Source organism: Lactuca saligna, chromosome 5, assembly GCF_052625555.1.
Source record: "Lactuca saligna cultivar CGN05327 chromosome 5, ASM5262555v1, whole genome shotgun sequence".
NCBI lineage: Eukaryota > Viridiplantae > Streptophyta > Magnoliopsida > Asterales > Asteraceae > Lactuca > Lactuca saligna.
In genome coordinates this window covers 51,010,658-51,024,798 of record NC_136421.1, presented here as the reverse complement: position 1 = coordinate 51,024,798, position 14,141 = coordinate 51,010,658, and the positions used below count along the sequence as shown (strand labels likewise).

The following is a 14,141-nucleotide window of genomic DNA, read 5'->3' as shown; positions in this document are numbered from 1 at the left end:
AGAAGCTAAAAAGTAAAAAAAGAAAACTCGAAAGAAAACTTCAAGATGAAGATGAAGTAGCAGCTGAACCTGAACCTTAAGCATAACCCGAAACTTTTGAACACACTATTGTGCAAACATTTAAAGAAATTAATCGTTGATGTTATGAGGGAATGGAATAAATCTCGTGACTATACTGGTGAGGAAATCGAGAAAGAATTAGAGTTGTTGGGGTTGGATGTCGATGAATTTGCAGATGCTTTTATATATTTGTCACGTAATCAAGCCGATGCTAGGACAATTTTTAGGTCTTCAATGAAAATGTGGAAGATATTTCTATGAAAGATGATGGATGGAGCTAAAAAGCGAGTCATATCTTGAAGTTTTATAATTTTTTTTTTGTTTTTATGGTAGTTTGCATTGGACTTCATTTGTAAAGTTGAAATTTTGATTTTTTTAGTTTTTATTTTGACTTGAGTTTATTCATTAGTTTGTTTGTTTAATTAGAAGTTTTTGATTGATTTTGATTCCCACTTTAGTTGATTCATATTGTTTATATGTTATAAACATAATGTGTAAATAGGGTATAATTGTAATCTTTTAATTTTCTTTTATTTTCCCTCCTAACTCGGGAACACATCAACTTAAAATTTTTCTTTCATTTCTTTCGAACTCGGGAACACGGAATAAATAAATTTTTCTTCCCCTCCCTTTCCTTTGGACAATATTTTCCTCCTTTTCCTTTAATAAATTTACACAAAAACTCAGGAACAAGGTGGCAGTGTCAACAATACTTTCTAAAGTCAAACTAATTTTATTTGACAATAAAGGTTAGAAAGCTAAAGCTCCTCCTGACGAATAAGGCTGCAGGTTTCTTTGGAAACCTTCTAATTGACAATAATAAGAAGATTAGAGCAAAGAGAGGGTCGATTTTTGTAGTTGGGTTTTGGTGGCGTGATTTTCTTAAGCCTATTGCCCCTATTTATTTATAGGAAGCTTAGTGGGTTTCTGATTTACGTGAAAATTGTTGGTGATTTTATATCATCAAATATTATTTAAGTGTAATAGGATTAAATTTGTTGATCAAAAGTGATCTTGTTGAATATTGAACAAGTTAGGATGGTGTAGGAGTGCATATTTGTTCAAGTTTTTCAAGATTTAAAGTACATTGCTATTTAGGGGCGAAGCCCCTAAACGAACGGGGGTCTGGGAGCGGGGTCCCAGAGGTGGCAGCCCCTGGCTGGGATCGAGCTTTAGAAAGTTGACCCTTTATTCCATGACATCCGTTTAATGACAGTTTGATAGTTTTATGACAGTTTGTAACTGTGTGTTGACAGTTTTCAGACAGGATTGATATATCTGTTTTTTGGTCAATATTCTGGTACATGTTGAAGAACATTTTCATATATATTCTCAAATTTCATTCTCTGAATTTCATCCAATTGAGTGCTCGATCTGTACCATCGAAATACTTCAATTTGATAGTGAATCACGATTTTCAGAGAATCCAAGCAATCTATTCATCCCTTTTTCTAACAAAAATGGAGAATCTAGTTGTTCTTTGCTATGGTCGGGTGACGGTGGAGTTACTTTTGGTAAAGTAGATTCATCTTCAGATTAGTTCAATAAGGACCGCCTTGCTGAATGATGATCACAGGGTGGTAGAGAAGGAGATGAAGTTAATTTGTTTGTTGTTTATGAAGTTTTGCCTGTTTCATTAGTTTCCTCACAATCTGTTTTTATCTCTGGATCAAACTCCAACAGAGCGGAATACTTGTACGTAAAGATCTTGACATAAAATGGTTAGTAATACAATGTCCTCAACAACAGAGCGGAATACCCGTCATCTTTCATTTAAGAATGCCACTCCTTACCTTAGCTCTAAAACCATTTAGTGGTTAATTTTAATATATTACTAAATAATCATATACAATTTGGAAAAATGATTTTTTATGACAATTTATGGTAACTTCAAGTTCAATAAACTATTTGCCTTTTTTTGGTTATCTTTTTGAACATAAAATTACAACGTCTGGAATAACGTATGGCTGTTCTAAAAGACAAGTAAAACATACATGATCCATGTTAGACTTCAAACAAAATATGTGTACGCATGGTACTTGTTGCTCTACCATGTTGGCCAGAAATATGGGCAAAGATATCCTCCCTTGAGATAAAGTTAATTTTAATATACACAGGGCCCAACCCAAGACAAGTTGAACGTGATATACGAACCACATGCAGATGATACAAAAATGTAGTGTCAAAACTGGATAAGTTTAATCCGATTTGACACCAGTCACACCACTGAATTTAAAGTCCCCCAAGATTGATCGAACCAATACATCGCTATTAAATGTTGGTTGATGCAATGGAGTCACTTCGTAATTGGGCATGACTATAAATAGATAAATTTAAAGGGGTCATACATCATAACTGATCATATCCATATATTTGATAGACCGATTTGTGAAAAGTGAAAACCATCTCCTAGATCTCATCAGTCTTATAGCACCCATTTGAGCTGCATGCATTAATAATGGAGACTGCATGTGGGGAGATCGGCAATGAGAGTTCTCCAAAACCTCATGTGGGTTTCCTCGCAAGTCCAAGAATGGGTCATATCACTCCCCTCTTCGAGCTCGCCCTCCGTCTTCTCACTCAACATAACTTTCAGGTCACTTTTCTGGTTATCACCACCGACTCCACCGCTGCTCAATACAACTACCTCAACGTTGTATTAAATCATTATTCTATTACCAAACGATTCAAATAAAATCGATATGTTTTATTTTTACAAGTATGGACTTCAATGTTTTTATTCTTTTAACTATTTATTACACATAATTAAATTCATGTACGTATAGCGATTGAAATTTGAAAGTATGAGACGGATGTATTTCCTAGGGTATACACAATTAATCTATTAAACTCATTTATAACTATTCTATTTTTAAACTATATTAAATTTTTTGAGTTACGAATTAAATTCTACAAAATTTAATAAAAACATATTTATATATATACTAATTCTAAACTACATTTTTAAACTAAATTTTTTGATTTGGCTGTTGGATTTTTTTTTTTTTGATACGTTTGTTTTGTTATATATTTTCGATACGTGTTATTCCCTGCTCCCACTCCCAGCTGTTGCCAATTAGATACGCACAACAAAAACTCCATCGCCTCAACTCACCGCCTCATGTTTTATTTCTTTGACTGCTTATCTTCTCAAACAACCCATTCTCTTTGAACGTATCCACATCCCTTCCATCTAAGATGGGAGCTTGCATTGACCCACTTAGATCTTTTATCAGTTTTGAGGTTTCAAGGATGCACGTATGTATGTGTTTTTTTGGTTTTTGATTTCTTCTTGTGTCTGTGTCAGATTGATTGTTCGAAGGAGGAGGAAGGGTGCTGCTTTTGCTAAACCAGAGAATGCCTGTCAACACCTAGGGTTCTTTTCCCTAGCCGCCATAGCTAGGTTTTATGAAGCTTTTTCTGTAAAACACGATCTAGTTCGCAACCAAGGTATGAATCTGTTATATCTATCATCTAGCATCACGCTTCGCTCATTTCAATCGAACACCAGGTCGGAGCTGTCGACATTGATGATGACTCCTTCTCCTTTTATGATTACTTCATCAAAATTCACTCGCCTGAAAAGGAAATCCCCTTGCCGGCTTCCACTTGCCCTTCTTCTTCAACACTACTAATATATCATGAACGAACTCAATCATCTTCACCAGGTCGATAATTCAATGGTTCAAATTTGAGTGAAGATTTTAGCAAGGTCGATCACCTGTTCCAATTTCCCATTGGCGTTGTGGTATGTTATTCATCTCTTTGCACAAAAATTATCCTAATTTCTCATTTATTTTTCAGTTGAATTTTTCCATGAATGACACGTCTCCATTCTTTTTTCTGTTTTTATGTGTTGTTATCCAGTTAATGAAAAAGATGTGTTGCTTGGAACCAAAATTATTTTGGTTTCTATTTTGGGATTTGATTCCCTCCGTGGGGGCAGATGGTGACGGTGGGGTGGCGTCCAACCCGAGCTTCAAATGCAATTACGCAAACTGCAGCTCTATAGCACTGATCCTATGATTCCGATTAACAATGAAGAACTTGAGGAAAGCGATTTGTATGTGTTTTATTTATTGATTCTAATTAACTGCAATCATAGGATGATGATTTCGATGGTGATTTTCCTGGAACCGACCACGCAAGAAGCGCATGGTATGATCAGTTACCAGAGTTACAGCCAGTTGCGTTTTATTTATTGATTTATTATCATGTAAATTTTCTTTCGTTTTATGTTCAATTTCTGTAACGTCATTGCAGGAACTATGTAATGTCCATAAAAATACCAATCAATTTAAACTTTTTAAAAACAACTCAATTTCGTTAAGTTATTACAAAAAGGTTTTCAATGTAATTATTATCAGAGTCTTCCTAGAACCATATCATAAAACATAAACATAAGGAGCGGTACGATCATGCCTTTGCCTTGCCACGGTCTCCTGAAGTACCTGAAACATTTAAACCACAACTGTAAGCCCGGAAGCTTAGTGAGATACCCCCAAAATACCAACCACATGTACCATACACATAACATGCCATATCATAACAGAACACAGAACAGCCATGCACTTTGGGTCTACTGTGTGACTGGTCCGCCGCACCGGACCTTCAGTCCACCTGGTCTACCTTCCGAGTCTAGCCATATCCATCGAGTCTGCAGTGTGGTTGGTCCGCCCGCACCGGGCCTTCATCCCACCTGGTCCACTCTCTAAGTCTATAGTATGACTGGTCCGCTCGCACCGGGCCTTCAGTCGGCCTGGTCCACTCTTCGAGCCTCGGCACGTCTGGTCCGCCCTCGTAGGGCCTACAGCCTATTCGGACCGCTCGTTGGGCCTTTGGGATAACCGGTCCGCTCTGGGTATGTTGGCCTACAGCACAAAGCAGGACTCGCCTCAACCCAACCCTAGTCCAACAACCATGTGCACATAAACATACAATCATATAACAATTCACATCCAAACAATCCGGTCAAGCAGATCACATAACATAACATCATCCTAACCAAGATACCGACCTAACCGTGTCTCTAACATATACCATCCTAACTACCAGGATGCAAACATAGCAAAGCAATAACATAACAACGATACCCGGATTACAATCCGATAAAGGGTCGGTCTTGGTGCCTTAGACCATGTCGATATAGTGAGGATAACTCACCTCGCAACTGCCAAAACTCTGAACTAAAGAAGCAGATTCCTGAATCACCGACTCACCGAAAATCTCGAACTATTCGAAGCAGCAAAACAATCATTAGTCCAAGCACAATATCCTTTCAAGGGTAAATTGACCATTTTACCCTTAACCCAAACTGTTCATGACCAAGGCCCAACACCAGAATATTAAGGGCCCAACACTAGGTAAGCTCTCAAGCCCACTAGCGGCCTAAAGACCAAAAGTCCGAAACAAAACCCAATATCAGCCCAATTTACTAAATTGGGTCCTCCTCACCAAACGAGCCTAGATCCAAGGTCCATAATAATTAGTGAGTCCAAAATACTCCATCCATAATGTCCAGTCACGACCCAAGCTCTAATAGACCAATAACAGCCCAATCTCTTAGGGCCCAAAATGAAAACCCAACAGAGGGAGTACGCTGGGCATACCCTCCTTGGTACGCTGGGCGTACAACGATGCTCACGGATTGGAATCGAGACACAGACCCACTACGCTGGGTGTACTCCCATTTACGCGGGGCGTAACTCCACTGAACTACAACTTCTCATAATATCTTAATGGCTTAAGCTCTTAAGCCTAAACTTTAGATCCATAGACCAAATATTCCTAGGATTCATAAAGTCTCAAACTTTATTACTTGGGACGTCCATAAAGCTCTTAATCCAAGGTCTTAATCCATTAAGACCTATCTATATCACATATGAGACAACCAAAGCCCTTGGGACCTCATTTTTCTTACTTAAGACCTCTCCTAAGGTCTAAAAGGACAGCTAATCTCAACCAACTTGAATCATGCATCAAGATGAGGTTTTGGGACAAGAATGATGTCAAAACTTCACAACACATAGATCTACACAATATGATTGTCAAGCCAGAGACTTTTTACCTCAAAAGGGCCTCAGAAGATGATGTCTTTCCAGATCTACAAGCTCCAACCACTCAACTCCTTCTTTGATAACTTCCTATTTCTTCTTCTAGACTCTCCTTTGCCAAAACAAGCTTTCCAAGGTCAAACACACCCAACAATGGAGGTGGAACGGCTATCTAGGGTTTCTGAGGATGAGAGAGTGTTTATGGAGGCTAGGGTGAGAACCATTATGTTCTTTATATAGTGGCTGGCCCTAAATTTAGGGTTTAAAGACTCTGGACGTACGCTGGGCGTACATCCAGTATGCTGGGCATACACCCCCACAGACCCACGCTCATTTACCCGATTACGTTGGGCGTAACCTAGCCTACGCTGGGCGTACCCAGCATGTCCCATTCTCATGCATGGCCTTCCTCATCAACTTTTCCCATTAAGGGCTATAAATGACAATATCTTCAACATGTCATAACTCCTTTATTCTAAGCCCATTTCCGACGAACTTTATATCCACGCGAAGGTGGCGAGAAGCCTTATACTTCTATCAACATACACCGGTCCAAAACCTTCACGAATAAAACCCACTACCCTTAAAGGACCAAAACACCCTTACTCTTGATCTCGGGGATCCATGAATCATTATTCTTAGAACGGGGCATTACAATTCTCTTCCACTTAAATTAGGCTTCGTCCTCGAAGCCTGCGGCAACACAACTTCCGAACAACCCATGCACTGCAGATTCCGATTACCCATCAACTCAGATTCTTGCAACCTTACTACTGCGTCTTCCATATCCTGGTCTCCAGGTCCTTGGCCTCTAGTCGAAATCCTTTATACCGCCCCAGCATCTGTCCAAACTACTCCCGAGTTTGTTAACTTGCTGTCTCACCTTCCTTTGCTCCAAATCTCCAATCTGGAGCCACTAACCTCCTCCTTTTCCAAGGGGGCTGAAAATATGACTGTGCATCTCTCAAAATTGCTACTACCTCGACGGGCAGCCAACCCGCAGGTGCTTCCGTATATCTGGTACAATCCAGTGCCTCCTACTAATGACTGAGGCACCACGGTCATCCATTTACTCCGCTTCCTCCCATAACGGAGGACCCATGCTCCTTCCGGAGCTACATACCTTTTCCTTTCCAAGAAATCCACCCGACAACTCTTACGCACCTGCGTGTTCCACTGAGCTAAACTCCACTCTACACTATCCATGTAGAGCAACTACTATTCTCGAACTTCACCTACTCTAATTCTGCCCGCAAGGATTCTCGGGTCCATGCACTGCCTTCCACTAACATGATCAATACTTGGGACCAGACCGTATCAATTACCATATCTTGGCGACATATTCTCTCATTCTCCTCATACTGATCCACTAACACATAAAGAGTCTTCAGCATGGCTGCACCCCCCCCCCCCCAAGCCTTCATCCTATCTGGACCACTCTCGGAACCTTCAGCATGTCTGGACCACCCTCCTAGGCCTTCAGCCTGTCTGAACCGTTCTCCCGAGCCTTCGACCTGACTGGTACGCCTTCCGGCCTTCAGTTTTCCTGGTCTGCTCAACTATCATACATCAACTCGAACTCTCTTTCCCGAGAATCTCTCCCAAACGTACTGTTCTATCCCTCCAGGGGTTCCTAACTCTAACTCATTCCTATACTCTGATCTCGGCCTAATCCCAGGCCTCTCATTAACCAATCACATTTCCAGTAACCCCGGTCTGTACCCCGTCCCATCTGCCGGCCCCTTACTCATACCAGTCCACACTCTTGGCTGACTGAATACTGTTGAATCCCACACAATTAATCACTCTCAAACGCTTGTCGATCCTTTAGAGAATCTTACAACTCTCCCCCACTTAGAACACTGACCTCTAAATACCGGTGACTCATCCAGCCGAGAACAATCATCTCTATCCCATACCTTCCTTATCTATAAACTGCTTTCCTCTGAACGAGTAACCTTCACAAAACTGCTCTCCTGACATTATACATCTCTAATCCCAAAGGAGTACGACTTCCAGCTGAACACTTCTCACATCGCGAATGCTATACTCAACAACAAGACCACACAACCAACCCTGACCATCCAATTTTCCAAATTAGGCCCAATCCCATATGGGTCTTATTCTAAGCCAATATTCTCCTCTAATACGAATTGGATAATCTCAAACACCCGAGTTGACTCAACTCGTTGAGTTTTCCCTTCAACTCATCAAGTTCCCATGAATCATACAATCCTGAAATCGCGATCCAACTTGTCGATTTCATCCTTAACTCACAGAATCACGATATCCCGGGTCGACTCATCGAGTTTTCCTCCAACTCGCCGAGTTCGTCCTGTATAATAAAAATTGAGGCACTTCCAATCAACTCGTCGAGTTCCTTTATGAACTCGTCGAGTTCCTTTATGAACTCGTCGAGTTCTTCAGTTTGTTAATCTTCTTAATGCATTAAGTCCTGATTCTTCAAACCAATGCCCTATCTTCTGGATCTAAGCTGAAAATACGCCTAAAAGGGTAAAGTTTCCAACTTTACCCATTAAGGGCCTTTCCCAAAGCATAAAACTCAAACCCTAAGGCCTTGTTTGGTAGCCTCTTAATTGGAGAATTAAGAGGTAGTCTGTTAATTTTTAAGATCCATACTGTTTGGTAACATCTGAATTTATGGCTCTTAATTTATAAGATGCCTCTTAATTTTTCAGACTTGGTGACGTCTCTGAATTAATAAAAACAACTCCCATTCCTCTTTTTCCCCAGTACTCCACCCTTTTTTCTCTTCTCCTTCTTTCACAAATACCGACCCATCCTTCCCGGTACATCTCCAATCATCCGATTGTAACCATCCGTTATCCCATCCGACATAAGTTGGCCACTGTCGATGTTTGCATCGCCATCTCTGACGATAACGAACCCCCCCCCCCCCCAAGCCGTCGTCGATCGGTTCTTTCTCTCTCATTTCAAGCTCTGCGCACAATCCACTCTTCACTTCTCTACATTATCTCTCTCTGGTCATTGTGGCCGTCTCCTGGACCCGCTCTGTTCTTCTCCGAGATAACGAGTTGCTGCATCCACCAACGACTTGGCTACCAAAAACCCTTGGAATTGCAGGTGATATATTCTCCTCTTTCCCCTAAAACTCGATAATACGAGTTGAATTTTTTTTGTATTTTTAGAATGTTTTGCTTCTAATAGATTTCGATTAGGTTTTAGGAGTTGATGTATGTATAAATTTTGATAAAACTGTTATTAGGAGCATCAATTTCAGTCTCTTAAAATGTTAATGTAGGTGATACTTGAAATCTGATTTGTTTGAAAATATGATGCTGAATTTTGATACTTGAAACAAATATAAACTTGGATTCTGAAATTTTTGTTATGAACTTTGATTATCAACTTGTGTACATGTTGCTAATGGTCAATTTCTTGTTGAAATGGATGATGTTCTAATTTCTCCACATTGGATGGTATGATTTTTATTGACTTGTGCTTAAAAGTTTTGGTTGATTTTTTGTTGATAAAAGACTAATAAATTGTATGGTTGTTTCTTAAGTGTGTAGGAAGTAGAAGGTCTTTAGTTCACTAGTTGCAGCATGTATTGAAAGAAGTATTTTTATTTGGCCGTTGTATGATGTTTATGTTTCCATATATTGAAAGAAGTGAATTTGGAAGATTTTATGTTTAATTTGGTTATATTGTATGATTTTTATGTTTCAATGGATTAAAAGAAGTGAATTAAAAAGAATTTATGTTTATTTTCGTTATGGTATGATCGCTTGTAATTTTTATCATGCATTTATCATTTAGCACAACATAGAACCATAGAAGGGTAAAATAGTCATTTTTATCATTCAGATTATAATTCAGAGGTTCCAACCAAACAGCATGTTAAATGTTCAGATCTTAAAAGTTCAGACCCTCTTAGAAATTCATATCTCTTACAAATTTAGATCTTAAAAATTCAGATCCTGCCAAACAGCCCCTAACTCAAAATGGCTTAGATCAAACTCCAAAGGCCATCAAAACTTCCAAATAGACCATGGGGTCATAGATCTGGACTCAAGGAACAATTTGGTCATGTAAAGTTCCCATCTTGCTCGCATTCATACCATAATGGGGCTTAGAAAGCTTAAATAATGGTCTAAAGGTTGCATGGGACTTCCATGGCCATAAAGTTGGCACCTTTATGCCATGAAGTCCCCTTATGACCCTAGATCTGAAGGGTTTGCCCACATGGGACTTCCAAATCCCAACAACCATCATACTTGGGCCAAACATGAAAGAAAGCATCCTAAAACTAGATCTAAGCATGACATAGACAAGGTTGAAGCTTTATACCTCAGATGATTCAAAAATGATGCCTAACTTCTGGATCTACTCTCATCCCACATGTTCTTGATCCTCTTACAAGCTTCTTCTTGTTCTTCTTCAAACTCACCAAGAATGCACAAGATTAGCTCACAATTACCAAAAATGGATTAGGTTTTCAAGATTAGGGTTTTGGACGGTGGAGGTTGGAAATGAGGCCAAACCCTAGAGCTTAAGTTGTTTAAATTGGGTACAAAACCCTGAATTTATGGTTTCTTGGAGCTTCCCAACTCGTCGAGTTGATCCTCAAAACCGCGCATAACATACAATTCCAACACGTCAAGTCTCCCTCCAAAACTCGACAATTTGGCTTTTAGAAATGAGATTTAATTCCATAATTGACCTTCCACATTCCGGGTGTTACATAATAACCTCAAAAACATCAGAAGGAGGCACTCAAATGGTTTGGAGTAACACATTCTCACAAGAACCAAGATTAAGGGACAAAAAAACATAAAACCCATGAGCTAATTAGATCTAACAAATGGAACATCAAGATGCAAGCTTTATACCTTCTGGATATTGGTGATGAAGTGAAAAGTCTAGATCTACAAGGCTTGGAGCTCACACTTGCTTCTCCAATGGACTCCTTCTTCAAGAATGCACCCAAAATCACACTAAGGCTTCCAACACTCACAATTGATGGCTTGGGTTTCACAAAAACTGTATGAGGTGATGAGACTGGTAATGGGAAGGGTTCCATGGAGTTAGATCCATAAATAGATATAAAAATCTTAGGATTAGGATTTTTGTCAGCAGTAATTACACCCTGTGTAACCTAAGTTACGCCATACATAGCTCATTAAAAACACGATCAACATTCAGCAAGTTACACCCTGCGTAGGGTAAAATCACAAACTTCCAATTCAACTTCAAACAACCATAACTTCTTCGTTTTAACTCCGTTTTTGGTGTTCTTTATATGCTCGAAAATGTATTGAAGATCCCTATAATCCTATCTAGTTACTTTTAGCTTAACTTATGTTGAAATAAAACCATAATCCATGAAAGAAGCTCGGCAAATAGCTTTTCCCATTTTACCATTTGGTTCCAACACAAAAATCAAGGGCCTATGTCTCATAGCCAATATTATTATTCCTCAATAAGGTCTAAAATTTACTTCCTTAAAGTCCAAAGCCCTTTTCTTGATCAAATTACAGCCCACAAACCCTTAATTAAGAAATATCCGAAATATGGTGTTACAACCACTTTTAATGTCTCAAATCATACATAGAGAATCAAATTCACACAATGAAATGTAAGTCAAACCCACATAATCGATAGAATCAGACACTTCATTCCAAAAAATAAAACCTACATAATCAATAATATCGGACACCTTGGTCCATAAAATTGATAGTATTGAAACATCCGGCCACAAAATTGATAGTATCATACAATTCAACCTAAAAAATGAAACCTTGAAACTGAAAATTAAAACTATAAAAGAAATATTATCAAACATTTCAATCTAGAGAATCCATCCCATAAATAAAAAGTTAAACCTTGAAAACCGATAGTATCAAACCCAAAAAAATGATAGTATCAAACACTTCCAAAAATCAAATTAAACCTTATTAATTTCCTGTCACTACAACTTGATTTTGAATGAGCCAGTGGACAAGATTAGTGCTTGCCTAAACTTTTGTGCACTTTGATAGAGATTCTTGCAGGTCATTCTATCTAAATCATGGATTCAGATTCAACAGGTTAAGATTCTATAGCTTTATCAAGAACGAAAATAAATGTTAGTCACTGGTTGATTAAACAACGTTAGTTTGTGTAACACCCCTAAAAATCATGACGTAAAAATTTTTGTTCTTAGATTAATAAATCGTTAATACATTTATTTCTCATGAAACCAAGGTAACCAAGAGTTAGCAAAAACATCGTCAAATCAGAGTAATTCACAGAATGCGAAACATGTGGTGTGTGCCCTGCAATCGTCCCGAGCTCTTTTTTTGAAAAATGGAGTACCTGAAACATAAACTAAAAACCGTAAACACAAAGCTTAGTGAGTTCCCCAAAATACCATATAAAATACAACCACAAAATATCATATAACATACATGTAATTGCCATGGGCTCCCTCACATGGTCTTTATCCGGAATGTCATGGACTCCCCCATGGTCTTTGTCTGGAATGTCATGGGCACCCCCATGGTTTGATATCCAACTGCATCCGGCACCCCCCCCCCCCCGAGGTCTTCCATAAAAGTATTATAGAGACAACTAGTATACCACATATCACAGAACAACTATCATACCACATAACACATAATGGGCTGGCATTGGTGCCTTCGACCCATGAATATAGTGAGGAGACTCACCATGCACTGCAGAAGCCCACTGGAAGAATCCCTAGCTGCTGCCATGACGGCTTCCCAAACTAGCAATACCAATAATGCACCAAATAAAAAATTAGGCTCCAATCCATACCCACAACTCTATGTTGGATTAGTGTCTAAGCCCATAACCATGTTCGGTAAGTACTTGACCTGGTTGTGCATGGTCCTTTTGGGTTGCCTTCACAAAAGCAACTTGATTGGAGAAATAATAGAGCAAAAGGTTATTATGATTTATTAATATATTATAAGAATAATATATTAAAGGAGAAGTCATATTTGTTTAATTAATATTGGTCAATAATTAATTAAGAATTAATTCTGTGATCAAAAGTAATTAATTAAACTAGAGGGTCTGAATTGTAAATATGTGATAGTTGCAAATTAAGGCAACAGATGCCCTATGGATAGGGTGGACGAATTCAAGGGGATAAGGCCCTAGAATTCGTCCAAGGATAAGGCTTCTAGACTTATCTTATGGGCTGCTTAGTGGGCAAGCAACCAGATAAGGATAAGGACTGAAACCCTAATCCCTACCCTATTTAAGGACCCCTTGGCTAAGGGAAATCGACCATTTGATCCCTAGAATATCTAGAGCCGATTTTCTGCCTCTCCCCCCCCCCCCCCTTCTCTCTCCCTCTCTCTCTCTCTCTCTCTCTCTTGCCTCTCCATTTGCTCTTGGTGTTTGTGAGCCATTAGAGGTACTACACATGTGGTACTTGCTTTCAAAGACAAGAAGATTGAAGATTTGAGCTGTTATTACAATATAACAACAACAGGTATGTAATCCCTTCTACCATCTTAAATTTCAAAATACCTAGGAGCATGATAGGGTTCTTCTTGTGTTCATAATTTTGTGTATCTAATAGTAAAAACATAGATCCAAATCTAGGGTTGCATGCACACATAGGATTGTTTGTATAAAACCCATAATGTTGTGTATCTAATAGTGAAACCCTAGTATTTTGAAATATTTAAAATACACCCTATACTATTATATTATTACAAGATTTATATATATATATATATATATATATATATATATATATATATATATATAACTAAAATGCTAGTCTTACCGTTAGTAGGCCTCATTCACGAAGCCGATCTAAAAGGGGGGTATAAGGTTATGGCCTATAAAATGGTCGTTTAATGGGTATCCACTCTTACCCACCACTTTCTTGATTGGTGGAGGGTCATTAGCCGAACGGGTAGGATAGGGCAATCCTCTCCTCATTAATAAGTATAATGAATCCACATAAAGTAACTAAACGTTTTATAAAATTCCCATTCTTAGTTACTTTAGGCAAAGTGAATTGAT

General features: G+C 38.7%; 1 long non-coding RNA gene across 1 annotated transcript; it reads left to right on the top strand.

Annotated features, from left to right (window-relative positions):
* The first annotated feature begins 3,057 nt into the window (after positions 1-3,057).
* LOC145048790 (uncharacterized) lies at positions 3,058-4,376 on the top strand. The gene is made up of 3 exons (XR_013683050.1): positions 3,058-3,510; positions 3,572-3,808; positions 3,928-4,376. It is a non-coding gene; the product is annotated as an uncharacterized LOC145048790 (long non-coding RNA).
* Positions 4,377-14,141: the final 9,765 nt, after the last annotated feature.